Here is a 12,260-nt window from a genome sequence, read left to right on the forward strand (position 1 = left end):
TTCATAGGACTCATGAGTAGTATGTAGAGACAACTGGCACACAGATATAATGTCTAAGGATCTCGGAGTCTAATATTCTAGTGGAAGGCTCAGCATCAGAATGCTCTGATCTTCCAGAACTTTTATTTTGGCTTGGGCATGATGTTACATGGACATGACTGAAAATGACATGGTCATTTCAGTTCAATAGATTAGAAGCTTAACTATATCTATTTAGCATTTTGATCTGTGATAAATTCTGTTCTAGTTTTGTGGATATGAGGAAATATATTTCATAAAGGTAGGGGAGAGAAAGATATGAAGGAAACAACAGTGGGGTCTTGAGTCTTAAGGAGTTTGCACTCTTATTTGATGTTCTAGGCTTTCTGAGTTCAGTATGCCTTAGAAAATGTTGCTGACACAAAGAAACTCATTGCATACAAAATCCTTTTGCATATGTAATACCCTTCATGCCTTATTGCTGTTATTTGATTTTTTTTTTAATCTCAGGGTCAACTAAATTTCAGAGAGGTTAAATACCACGCCAGCAGGTAGCCAAGCCAGAAATTGGACTTGGGTCTTCGGACTCTGGGGTATGAACTCCAGGGTGTTCAGAGAGGAGGATGTGATGCTGTTTCTGCCAAATAAGTCTTGGGTAAAATGCAGAGGCTCCTTGTACGTTGTGCTTGTTTTATTATTGTTAGCCTGTAGTAACATCTCTGATTGTCCAAAGTGGTTCACAATTTTCCAACTTTAAATTTTTGACAGAGTCATGATTGAAAGCTGCAAGCATATGATTATGAGATGGTGGTTCTCGACATTTACCACAACCTCCCTGCTAAACCGCACAGCAGCCAACTCTCAAGATTTCCTCTGGGGTAGAGGGATTTTTCTCCCCACATGCAGTCCAGCTCCATGGGAAAACATTAGCAGTGACAAATGACTCTCCGAACCAATGCTCGAATCTGAGGTAAATGTGAACCTTTGTTCTTCCACAAGAGGAAGCCACCACCAGAGTATTCTCTATGAATACATTTGAAAGACATCATCTGAACACTTTCGGTCACTGTCTATTAGCCTTCAGGAGAATTGCTGTAGTTACTTAGCATGCAGTGGGAAGTGGTGTATCTTGGAGCCGAGTCTGTGTACATTGATCTTTATAGATATTTATGTTTATTTCTTTTGGCAGGCATGGACAAAGACATTTTTAAAAAATATTTCAAGTCTGTGGAAAAACAAAGCAGAATATATTTTTAAAAATCTACCACAGAAAGGATAATAATAGCTTCCTTGACTGAAGACAACAGACAGGCATAAAATATAAGGGAATTATTTTATCCTGGACAAGAGAATTGCTGCTACAGCAAATTTTGACCTTGTCACAATCTGGATAACTCTTAGGTTTAAAACTTCCACGCCCACAGACCCCGGTCCACAGAGGAGATAACTGATCTGGGGCTTAGCAGTATTGGCAAGGTGGTGCATTATGGGATTTAGCTATAGAGTGTTTGCTCCCCAAGGAGAGAACTGCAGGAATTTTAAGAACTTGCATCAATTCCCTTGTGTAGAAGCAGTATGTCTAAGTATATTTCATGTAAATCCTCAACTCAACACATAAAGCTGTAGTTCCACCACGCCTTTAAAAGGAAATTAGAGCACAGGAATGAGGCCAGACTGACCTTCATCCACCGTTTATCTCTTCAATTGCCCTGTCAGTCCATTTCAGTCACATGTTAGAGAGGCTTTCTGTCTCCCTGAGAGTGCTTTCACCTCCCCTCCCACCCACCCCACTACCTCATCAGTGTGAGGTTCTCGATTTTTCTTTTAGGCCCCTAGCAGGATAGCAATCTGGATTGTTTCTTTAGACATTGTTTCTCTAGCAAATAGATGCATTTCACAACTCTTCTTATGACAAGTTTTTCAATACTCATTGATCATTTCTCTCTCTCTCTCTCTCTTTCCTCCCTTCCTTCCTTCCTTCCTACCTACCTTCCTTCCTTCCTTCCTTCCTTCCTTCTGAAGGTAGATTTGATCTCGTGAGTAGAAGGTAGAACCTCAGTCCTTGACGAGTGGCCCCAAATGCTAATAAGGATGTAGAGAGGAAAGGGAACCCTAGTGCCTGTTGGTAGGAATGTAACCTGGGACAGCCACTACAGAAAGCAGTATGGTGGTTTCTCAAAAAGTTGATGGAAGTACCATATTGTCCAGTATCATATTGTATTCTACTTCTGGGATTACATCTGATGGAAATAAAAATCTATGTTGAAGAGATACCTACCTGTGCCCCCATTTATAGCAGCATTATTGACAAAAACCTATGACATGAAAACAGCATAAGTGTCCATTGATAGATGAATGAAAAAAAATGTGATATCCATGCTTATATCTATATAGTGGGATATTATTCAGCTATAAAAATCCTGCTTCTGACAACACGGATAGACTTTGAGGACATTATATTAAACAAAACAAGTCAGACAGAGAAAGACAAATACTGTGTGATCTTACTTACATGTGGAATATAAAAATAACAAAACAAAAAATCAGAATCATATGTAAAGAAATCAGATTTGTGGTAACCACAGGTGAGAGATGAGGGAAATGGTGGAAGGTGGTCAAAAGGTCCAAACTTCCAGTTAAGATGAATAAGTACTAGGAGTGTGAAGTACAATGTGATGACTGTAGTTAACACTGCTGTAGGAGATATGTGAACATTGTTAAGAGAGTAAATCCTAATGGTTCATGTGGAAAAAAACAGGATAGCAATACAAATAATTTCACAAACTCATAAAGCTAACGGTTTATCTATTTGATACCTACAATTTTTATTAATTTTAACCCCAATCACATGTTAGAAATAAATGTCATTGCTTGTAGAGTTTAATGATAACATTACCATCTGTGTGTGTTTTGGGGGGGCGACTTTGAAGACAAACATAAGGCATGGATGGCATAGGACCTAGGACCTGTCAGTTGTTGGACTCAGTCCTGGGTTGGCCATTTGCTTTTGCTTCTAGTCATCTGCATCAAATAAGTACATTTTGAAATATTCCAAGCAGGTCAAAATTATCTGACATTGTTCAGGTTGTGCTTTGGTGTTCTCCTGTTGACCTTTTGTCTGTTACTTGACTTGGGTTAAGTAGGGAGTCACAACATGGATATCCTGTCATTTCATATTCTGGCCAGGTCTTATATTTATCTCAGTGTTTTTCTGTAATGTAGTCTAACTGTCTGATAGGGGCTGCTAGTGATAAATATATATTATGAGTTTAAAACGAAAACTATTTTTATTTTTGTGGAGTGATGATCAATAAACCATTCAATCTATTTGACTGAAACTGATCACAGTAGTAGGTTATGGTCTCTTCAACACGGTACTGACACCACGACTGTTTTTAATGTCTTCCAACATAGCAAGAAAACTAAGAACTCAGAACTCAGGATGGGTGTGGTAGGGGAATTATAGTATAAAATCCATATGTTTTAGAATTGGTTGCTCTATACGAGGTTGGAAGAGCTCAGGTATGTTTTGGGTTAGTTCAGTCCCTCAAACTATTCCTTTCAAATGTTTTCTTTCAACCAAATCTGAAACACATTTTGCCAAAACCTTTTTTCCCTTAATTTTTAAAGCCATGTGTATTTAAAGGGACATTTAATCCATATGTTTTGGCTCATTTACACTTAACTCATCAAGATATTGTTTTTAAGAGCTATTTGAGCTCCACGAAGCCCATTTTATAAGTCTTTTCTTCCGCAGTACTAGGAAGTTGTGTTTTGCTGGAAACAGAAATTGAACCCACAAAATAATTAAGTTCGGATGAAAATTGAGAATGTACAAGATTTTTGAGAGCCACCAAACTTCACTTAGAAAACTATGTTATCCTCTTGCAGTTTTTTTGTTATTCCTCCTAAGTGCCAATATGCTTTAGACAGGATGCTAACTTTGATCATATATTAAATCTTTATTTTGCAGTTAAATGTCTGAGTGCTTATTGCCAATGTCTTCCTTATTGTAAAGGATAAGAGCAAGTTCAAAAAATAAGAAGGATATACAAAAGAGTGAGCTCTAAACTCCTTGAGAGGTTGATGGTGGACCTATAAACTTGGGCCTTCAGGGGCCTTCCTTTTCTGTTCCCACAAGGCCTGCCTGCTCTTTCCTTCAAAGTTCCTTCTGCTGTGTTGCAGGGAGATGAGGAGCTTCTGCGGCACAGGATCTCACTGTGTTATATATCCTCTGCCCTCCAGGATCCTCACATTTGTCTTGCTGAGTAGAGGGATGACCCTAGCGGACTTATGACACATACAGTAGGATTGCCCATCTGTCTGGCATTTCCCTAGAGGTCGGGTTCTAAAGACGCTCCTGGAGAGAATTTCAGAAAGACACTACACGTTTTATAGAGAGTACACATAGACAGTGTCCCTAGAGAGTTGTGAAGGCAAAAAGCTTTTCAGGTCAGTAATGACCTACAGTTTAATCTCATCATCTCAGGGAAGCTGAGCACCTCTGAAACAAATTTTGCCCATTGAGCCTCAATATCCAATGAAGAATGACCCTTCCATTGAGAAATTAGCAACAACAAAAAATTTCTATGACTCAGTTTCATCCACATGCCTCAGAATTGCTTGAGCAAGATTTCTAGAGGGCACTGAAGTGTTGACACTCTTTTCTTCTCCTGTGTGAGTAGACAAAGAGTAAAAAACTTTTTTTTTTAAAGTTTTATTTATTTGAGAGAGAGAGAAAGAGAGAACAAGAGAACAGAGGGAGAGAGAGAATCTCAAGCAGACTCCCCACCGAGCACAGAGCCCAATTTGGGGCAGGATCTCATGACTCTGAGATCATGACCTGAGCCGAAAACAATAGGTAGATGCTCAACTGACTGAGCCACCCAGGTGCTCCAAAATGTTTTTCAATTAGAGAAGATGTGAGTAAACATGAACATGATTTTTATAGCTAACAGTAAAATGCAAGAATACACGTTATGATTAGGTGAGTATCAGTTGATATAAATAAAAATCTTCAAGATCTTAACAACCTGAGAGTAAATTATATTTCTTCAAACACTACTTTTTACCATAGGAAATCAGATTTGTTGTGCAATATTAGTGGAGTGTAATGAGTTTGAGAAGGTAGTTTTGTGTACTTTTTATTGTCTTTCCTTTTAGATGAACTTGGGTTCTTTTCTCTCAACAATGGATTGCATGTGGAGTATATTTATCATCTGAAGCTCACACCAGGCCTGCTCCTGACAATTAGGTGTACTGCCCATAAAGAAATGAGTTGTCACTGTACACGAAGTTCTTGAAAATGTTACTATTATTTTTTAAGGAACTATTTGATTTGGGAACAGATATCCATCATTCTGAGCTTTTCAAGCCTCTGACAAGTACATAAAGGAACCTGGTTACCAGATGTTTAATATCTATGAGAGAGAAAGAGAAATTCAATGATATAGCGGTCTCTTCTGAAAAATAGTATTAAAAAGTTTGTCATAATCTTGAATAATAACTTTCCTTTTTTTCTCAATAAACCTATTTCATTGACTTGAATTTATAATAAAATTTTTATATTTTAATACTAATGAAGTTGTAGGGAAATCACATTTAGACATGTATGTGAATATATATACAAACTTTTCCAGTCCTTGGCCTTAATATTCTTAAATTTTATTTATCAAAATTTAAAAATGTTAGTAAACCAATTCTCATAGACATTAACTCAACAATAAAGCACACTTAACAGCAAAGTTAGCTTTTATGAGCTTACGTAGTATGTGCTCCTTTATTTTCCTGATGTTATCCTGGAGTTCAGTAATAATGCAAACTTTAAGAAATAGTATAGATAGTATGAAATGTAGAAATAGTTAAAGCTCATTCTTGTATATTTTCAATTTCATTTATTAATATTACTAATAAATATATTTAGACCATAAAACCCAAAAATACAGGCATATGTCATCTTATTGCACTTTGCTTTATTGTGCTTTGCAGATACTGCATTTTTTTTTATAGATTGAACATTTGTGGCAAGCCTGCAGTGAGCAAGTCTGTTGGCACCATTTTCCAACAGCATTTGCTCACTTTGTGTCCCCACATCATGTTTTGGTAATTCTCACAATTTTCAAACTTTTCAATTATTATTATGATTTGTTATGGTGATCTGTGATCAATAATTACAACTCATTGAAAGCTCAGATGATGGTTAGCATTTTTTAGCAATAAAGTGTTTTTAAATTAAGGTATGTACATTGTTTTTTTAAAGAGATAATGCTGTTGTACACCCAGTAGACTACAGTATAGTGTAAACATAATTTTTATATGCACTAGGAAACCAAAAAAGTTCATTTGACTCACTTTATTGTGATATTTGCTTTATTGCAGTGGTTTGGAACTGAACTGGCAATATATTTGAGGTATACCTGTATTATAGATAAAGCTACATTCTTCTTTGGTCATAACCATCAATCCTGATTCTTTCTTGAGAAGCATCAACAATATTTAAATTGATATGTATCTTTCCAGACCACTTTATTTTTACTTACGCGAGATATAGTTGTGGCCCTAGGCTATCCACAGCACTTTAAAAAAAAAAGTGTATGTTTTAAAATGTAAATTGTAGTTTAATGTGTACATTAATCTGCAGTTTCTACTTGACCACCTTGATAAAATTTCTAATAAGCTGTAATAATTTATAAGTGGATTTTCTTAGATTTTTTTGATAAATGGTAATATCATATTTAGATAATGATAATTTTATCTTTTCCTTTCTGATCTTTATATCTCCTCTTTTTTTCTTGGAGAGACAAGGATAAAGAGTAACCATTGAATATACAATGATAGTATCAATATCTTATTATTCCTTACTTATATATTGTTTCTAATATTTCATCTATTAAGTATGGTACTTATCATATAATGCCAGTACTGACGTTTTATTAAGGTAAAATTTTCATTCTATTCCTACTTTGCTAAGAGAAAAAAAAATCAGATGTTAAATTTCATCCAGTATCTTCACATCATTTAGCTTTTGTCTTTTGTCATCTAATATAGAGAACTGATGGATTTTTTTAAATAAATTTATTTTTTATTGGTGTTCAATTTGCCAACATATAGAATATCACCCAGTGCTCATCACATCAAGTGCCCCCCTCAGTGCCTTTCACCCAGTCACCCCCCACCCCCCGCCCACTTCCCCTTCCACCACCCCTAGTTCGTTTCCCAGAGTTAGGAGTCTCTCATGTCCTGTCTCCCTTTCTGATATTTCCCACTCATTTTTTCTCCTTTCCCCTTCATTCCCTTTCACTATTTTTATATTCCCCAAATGAATGAGACCATATAATGTTTGTTCTTCTCCGATTGACTTATTTCACTCAGCATAATACCCTCCACTTCCATCCACGTTGAAGCAAATGGTGGGTATTTGTCGTTTCTAATGGCTGAGTAATATTCCACATATACATAAACCACATCTTCTTTATCCATTCATCTTTCGATGGACACCGAGGCTCCTTCCACTGTTTGGCTATTGTGGACATTGCTGCTATATACAACTGATGGATTTTCTAATATTAAACCATCCTTGCATTCCTGGGAAAAACCAAATTTGATCTTAATGTTTAATTTTTGAAAATACGTCTATAAATTTTATTTGCTAAATGTTCTATTTAAAGTGTATATGTCTTAATTTATAAATGTCATTGGACCCTAGTTGTTTCTTTTCTTGTGCTTTGTCTTGGTTTGGTATCAGTGCTATATTTGCTGAGAAAAGTGGGTCACATGCCTTCTCATCTTTTTCTTTGCTCTGAAAAATTTATATATTAGGGGAACTATCTGTTTTTAAGGGTATGATTAAATTTCCAATTGAAAACTTGTATTGGGTGCCTTTGAAGTATATCATTTTGACAATTTCTTCAGTGGTTATTCCTTTGTGTAGATCTTTTCAACGTTCTTTGAGCCAGTTTTGGTGATACACATATCTTTTCTGGAAAGTGTCCATTTTAGCTAAGGATTCATCTAGGTATGCTAAATTTACCACCTAAAAATAAAAGATGTAGCATTTCTTTCCTACATATCAGGTGAAGAGTAGAGGAATTGCTTTTCTCACCAAGTTGATTTTAGCTTTTGTACCAGCAAAACAAACTATAACTACTCCAGTTTTTGTGATGTTCAATGAAATCAGTTGTTTTGCTGTAGGAAATAACTGTAGGAAACTTTGCCTTCTTTTTTTTTTTAACCAAGTGGTAATGCATTTAAATAATGCCATCCCCAACTCCAGGTTCAGGAATCAGAAAATTCCACAATACTTCTAATTTTCTTAAGCACTCTGTGTTTCCTATAAATAAAACTGAAAAAAATATCTTTCTATCATACAGAGATAGTAGCTATATTAAAGCATATAATGACTCTACTAACCTCTATCTAGAGTTTGTGTATGTTAAATTATAGGAATAGACTTTTTTTTATCAATGTATACCCTTTGTTTTCAAGCAAATATACTTAGTGTAAGCTGTGTATTTGAATAAGAGAGTTTTCCTCATTGGATAAGTAATTGAAATTGGATCTAGAGCTTTGGACTGTTGTCTAATCATCCTAATTAAATAGCAGCATAAAGCATAAGTTGACTACTTTGTCTAATTTGAGTTCTCAAACTTAATTCAAAGCAAAGCAAATAAAAAGTGATTGTACTTAATTAATCATTGTTCTAATCAATGTAATCAGTCAAGTAAGTTGTCAAAAGTGGTGTGTTTTAATACACATAGTCAATCAGTGAGAATGATTTTTCCGACTTAGTAGAGGCTCTATGAAAGTAGCAGGTCTGAAGATATTGTGCAAGCATAAATCTCTAGGTTTCTCTGCTGCTGCAAAAGTTAAGACGTATTTGGCATAGAAAGAAATTTCTCTACTTTGAGCCTGCCAACCCTGGCATGACAGTAAAGGTGATAAGAGAAGAAAAGCTTGGGGGAGGAGGTCAAGAAGCTACATTAGAAGTTCTGTTCAGTTTGGGACATGTAGCTAACTAACTTAAATCATTATTTTGTAAAAGGTATGTGTATGGCATATATTCAGTACCAGCTCAAGAACCTTTCTTCAGCAACACTTGCTCAGTTTTGCCCTTTATCTTTGACCTTCTTAATAAGATAGATGCCTTTTATACTAAGGATGAGTGAAATCTAGTCTTATTAATTAAATAACTTTTTCTTTCTCTTAGTGTGGCCTTAAGATTTCATTATTCCAAGTCTCTTTCTGTCTTAATTTTCCTTCAATTTTTAGTATTCCTTTCTCTTTTATACCCTACCAGGAAAAAAGTTCTACTTTCTCCTAGCAGGACCATTTGTCTTATGGCCCTAAATTTTCAGATATAAGACACAAAATTACATGGTTAGAAGTTTGTGTTTTTTAATACTTCCTTGCATTATTCTCAACAAAGTTAAACTGTACGACCTAGCAGTAAATCTGCTTTTTATTGGTGGAGGTCCCTGACTTTTTTGTGATGAGATTTATTTCTGGATTGCACCAACTCTTCATCCATGGAAAAAAATAGGTGATCTATAGTGAGAAGAAATCATATATTGGAGAAAGGATGGGAGGGATGATTATTAAGGAAATCATGCTTGAATTGATTTGTGGAGGAAGGGCACACTTTTAGCTCAGCTATGCCATATCCTTGAGAGATGTTTCTCTAAATGGGGGACTTACACACTGGATGTATTATGATTGCATGTTGGCATTTGGCTTTGATTGTACTTGTATTAAATTACAATTTCTGAGCATCAATATCACCTATTTTATTTTTAAATGTGTGGAGTTTTCCAATCAACTAAACTTGGATTTTGTGCAACTAAAGGCTGCAACTTCCAATTTATAGGTAGAAATGGCATCAAGAAATAGAGAAGGAACCTGGATTGTGTAGTCAGAAAACCCATATTGGAACTCTAGCTCTGCCATATTTTAACCGAGTAAGTTTGATGAAGGCACTTGCAATTTCTGAATTTCAATATATGTATCAGTAAGAAAGATAATATCTGCCTCATAGAGCTGTTGCAAAGATAAAACAAAATGTTCGTAAAGCACTGGTGAGGCCTGGTGTATAGAAAACCTTCAATATTAATTCCTCTTTTTCTCGGTAGCTGTATTAGCATTGCTGGGAGCAAGGAGATCATTCTGTTCCAGTATCTAGTTCTTACAGACTATATGACCTTGCTGATTCCCATATGTGTTTCTTTACTATGAAATGGGAAGAAATATTTTCCCAAATGAAAGGTGTTTTAAGAAATTTTGTGGCTTTCAAATGAGAAAGTAACATACAATAAGCTTTGAAAATTGTTAAGTACTAAGGAACTATAAGCCATTATCTTTAAAAGCTGATAATAATTGAGGCACGAACATGTATATATTGTATATTGTATATTGTATCTTGTATCTTATCACACAATAAACACAATAAAGTATTCAGGAAAGAGGATATCTTAATATCCATGATCACATTTCACCACATTTATCTGCTGTCATTTTCGAAGTCCACATGCAAATAAGATTCTAAAAAATGATTTGTTTCTGACTATTGATGTTTGTTCTTTTACAAATATAATTGTGGGACACTGAAGGCCACTTCACTTCCTGAGAAACAATTAAGAGCATACTGTATCTTCTTAGAAAATACATACATATAATTGTAAGAAGGTCAGGAGTTTTATTTTGAAGGAAAGTAAGTTGAAAAATTTCAGTTGAAAGAGAAATGAGATTTTTACCAAAGTCAAATGAAAATAAATATTGTTAGAAGTTTTGCTTTTAGAGGTAGTACTCATCTTGAAGATACTGCTACTTGACAGAATAAATTTGCTTGAGTAGCAGATTTTTTGTTTTTGTTTTATTGTTTGATTATTGCATCAGATTTGAAAAAGAAACAAGAACGATCTCTGTTCCTGTCATGGAGACTCTTTCTGCACAAAAGAACTGATTTACCAACATGCCAAATCCCTGACTGTAGCCCTAGAAAAGAAGAGAAGGGTTTGATTTTTTGGGAGGGTTGGGGGGTGGGTGGGTGGAAATTGGAAGAACGCACGACATTGCTTTCTGTAATTAGGTGTCGACCCGGTTGTATACATAAGCTTTGTGCTGATAAATAGAGAGCCTGTGATAATGCTTAGAAGGACTTCGAAGTCTGGGCTCTATGATGGGGCCACTTGACTCACTGTGATCTGAGTTGGAACACACTGCTTTATTCCACAGCCATCTAGACCAAGAGCAAGAAGGAACAATTTACCAGCTAAAGCAACAAAGCGCTTGAGGTAGACAGAAAGTAATTAGTTTTTAATGATCTTTTGGAAGTCACATGAATAGATTGATTTCTGTTTTGATCTTGCTTGAATTAATGGCAGCTTTTGAGTCTTCAGTCCCACTTGGGCATGCATTGTTTCTCCATTTCACGGTCTGGCGCTCCTGCACTTCAGGTTTCACTTGGACCATTGTTCCATTTTGTAAGGCTCTGCCCAGTGTTTTTGTGCTCTTCAGCTTTAAACATTGCTGTGGTGTTTTCCTTTTATTTCTATAGCTGTTTCCTCTTGGGAATCTGATGGGGCTATTATCACTTCCAAGGGGCTAACATCCAAATTGGAGGTTCGCCGTCAATTCATTTCTCACTGAGACAAGCTCCGTCGTACTCCTTGGGAAGAGTGGTTTCAGCCCTGTCCTGGGGAGAGCTCAGGCTTTCCCTTCTCTCCTTTTTGGATTATCTAAGTTCTTTCCAATCAACTAACGAGGTTGCAAGGACGCAGTTTGTAGGACTGGAACAACTGTTGGGACTAAAAAAGTTTTCCTCAATAATAAATTTAATTCTCCCTAAAGCTTTCCAGATGACAAAAACAACATCCCCAGTTTCTACTCAAGCACTGTCACCAGCTCCCTGTTTCACTGTCCGACAGATGTCTGCCTTCCTCTACTCTGTTTCCCACTTGCCCATCCAATTCTCAGATGCTTTTCCTGGTCAGGAAGGTAGTAAAGGCTTACAGTTTTTTCACCCTTTTTTGTTTGTTTGTTTGGTTTTGGTCAATCAAGCTATGCATGTCTATTCTTTCAAAGTTTTGTTTTGTTTTTTTTAGGAAAACATGGAAAATGGAGAAAAAAAATCAGGCGAATTTGCAGCAGAGACTTTCAACATTTTAAGATAGACCTCCTGGTTTTTCTATATAATTATCTTGTTTAATATGTTCTTCAATTGTTGTAGAGCTATGCTTTGGAATAATTTTCCACTTACGGAGATCATCTTTCTATGTCAAAAAAGAATA

At 35.8% G+C, this 12,260-nt stretch overlaps 1 long non-coding RNA gene across 1 annotated transcript in view; it reads left to right on the plus strand.

Annotated features, from left to right (window-relative positions):
- The first annotated feature begins 751 nt into the window (after positions 1–751).
- The window catches only part of LOC144286219 (uncharacterized), a 29,173-nt gene continuing 17,664 nt past the window's right edge, over positions 752–12,260 (plus strand). Inside the window, exon 1 of the long non-coding RNA XR_013354294.1 lies at positions 752–949. This is a non-coding gene — a long non-coding RNA (uncharacterized LOC144286219). The remainder of the gene's footprint in view (positions 950–12,260) is intronic.

Source organism: Canis aureus, chromosome 1 (assembly GCF_053574225.1).
Source record: "Canis aureus isolate CA01 chromosome 1, VMU_Caureus_v.1.0, whole genome shotgun sequence".
NCBI classification, from domain to species: domain Eukaryota; kingdom Metazoa; phylum Chordata; class Mammalia; order Carnivora; family Canidae; genus Canis; species Canis aureus.